The sequence below is a fragment of the Phacochoerus africanus genome, chromosome 9 (genome assembly GCF_016906955.1).
Source record: "Phacochoerus africanus isolate WHEZ1 chromosome 9, ROS_Pafr_v1, whole genome shotgun sequence".
Classification (NCBI taxonomy): Eukaryota; Metazoa; Chordata; class Mammalia; order Artiodactyla; family Suidae; genus Phacochoerus; species Phacochoerus africanus.
In genome coordinates, this window is record NC_062552.1 from 115,702,782 (window position 1) to 115,705,195 (window position 2,414).

A 2,414-nucleotide genomic window follows, 5' to 3' on the forward strand; every position below is an offset into this window, starting at 1 on the left:
CTCTTTTTTGGTGTGAGTGCTGCTTTTGCTTTGGATGCTTGCTGTCTCTTTCCCCATTGTGTGTACCAGTGTATGGCCTGTGCATGCTTTCAAGGAAGTGGAAGCAATGGGGGCGGTACCTGGTCATCAGGCCCTTGGCAGTTGTGATGACCCACAGGGAGGTGGTGGGGACAGCAGGCTGCTCCTGTTTGCAGGGTCCTGGATAGCCGTCACCCTCCAGGAGGTGGGGGTGGTGCCCAGAGCCTTTGGCAGCAGCAACGGCCCAGTGTGTGTGTGTTCCCAGGGAGGTGAGGGCAACGGGTGATGCTGGGTTGCAGGACGCCCCTCAGCGGCAACCCCTGAGGTGACTAGGGCTTCTGGCAGTACCTTTTCATGGGACCCTTAGTGGTGGCAGGCCATGCCCACCTCAGCGATCTAAAATGGCTGTGGCAGTTTACACCAGCCCCTGTAACCTAGACAAGAGGCACCCCACCATCCAAGAGCCTGGGCATGCTCAGGGAAGGAAGTTCCTATGGCAGTTCACTCCTTCTCTTGCCCTCCCCAACAATGGTGCCTTGCTGCTTCTGTGGGCCCAGACTTCCCCCTTTGCTCCCTCGGCTATGGTGCATTGCTCCCTAGCCCCCCTCAGGCTGTTTCCACACAGCCAACCAAGTCCTCTTCCTGGGACTGACCTCCGAAGGCCAAGTTTCAGATCCCAGCACCTGTCCCAGTGTCTCTGGCTGTGGTGCTCCAGGCAGTGGTGCCCCAGGCGGTGGTTCCCGTGGTCTGTGTGGCTCTCTCTCTCCTTTGCCATCCTCAGTTTGGCTGCTGCGCTTTTCTCTGAGGCTTTGAGGCTCCCGCTCCATCCTGGCTGAGCTCCCTCTCCATTAGGTGGCCTCCCAAGGTGCGGATTTCTTTCCTCTTTCACAATTCCTTCTCTAGATTGCTGTTCCCATCCTGCTTCCTTTATTTCTGTCTTCTCCCTCTCTCCCTTTTTTTCCTTGTGTTCTGCCCAATTATGAGGAAGGTTTCTTACCCTTTTTGGAAGTCTGAGGTCTTCTCCAGTGTTCAATAGGTGTTCTGTGCAAATCGTCCTACATATGGATCATTTTTATGTGTTTGTGGGAGAAGGTGAGGGCCACATCCTAGTCCTCTGCCATCTTGATTCCCAGACTCATTGATTGATTTATATACATTGAACCATCCTTGCATCCAAGGGATAAATCCCACTCGATTAATGTGAATGATAGTTTTAATGTGCTGCTGAATTAGGTTTGTTAGTATTTTGTTGAGGATTTTTACTTCTATATTCTTCAGGGATATTGTCCTGTAGTTTTCTTTGCTGGCCATGTTCTTTGTGGCTTTGGTATCAGGGTATTGTTGGTTTCAAGAGTTTCAGTGTGAAAATAGAATGTGTACATGTATGTGTAACTGGGTCACCATGCTGTACAGTAGAAAAAAAATTGTATGGGGGAAATAACTGTTAAAAAATAATAATAATAAAAATAAAAGTACTAATCAATAAACAGTTTAAAAATGAGTTTTAGAGTATTCTCTCTTATATTTTTTGGGAAAAATTTGAGAAGGAATGGTGTTAATTCTTCTTTAAATGTTTGCAGAAAGTTCACCTGTGAAGCAATCTGGTCTTGGGCTTTTCCCTTGGGAGACTTTTGATTACTGATTCAACATTCTCTTGGTGTTTGGTCTATTCAAATTTTCTATTTCTTCCTGATTCAGTCTTAGTTGGTTGCATGTTTCTAAGAATTTTCCCATTTTTTTCAGTTCATTTGTTTGCATATAGTTGATAATAAAAGCCTCTTATGATCCTTCTTGTTTCAGTGGTGTTAGCTGTAATGTCTCCATTTTCATTTATAACTTTGTTGGTTTGATTCTTCTTTCTTTTTTCCACAATTAGTTTAGCTAAAGTTTTGTCAATTGTGTTTATTTTTCAAAGAACCAACTCTTTTTTTATGTAATAGGTTCAAAATCAGAAAGTGTGAGTTCTTCAATTTTACTGTTTTTCAGGATTGTTTTGACTATTTGGGGTTCCTTGAGCTTCCATATGAATTTTAGTATGGGTTTCGTATTTAGAAAAAAAAAAAATCATTGGGATTTTGATATGAATTTCCCTGAATCTGTAGATTGCTTTTGGTAATACAATTGACCTTTGAACACTGTGGGAGTTAGGGGTGCCAACCCCCCCCCCACTTCTATGCTCAAAGATTCATGTATAACTTTATAGTTGGCCCTCTGTAACCAAGGTTCCACGTTCACAGTTTCAGCCAACTTTGGATCATGAAGTACTGTAATACATATTTATTGGAGAAAAAATTTACATGGAAGCAGACCTGTGCAGTTCAAATTTGTGTTGCCCAAGGGTTCAACTCTACTGAAATTTTACTAACATTAAATCTTATAATGCATGAACATGGAAT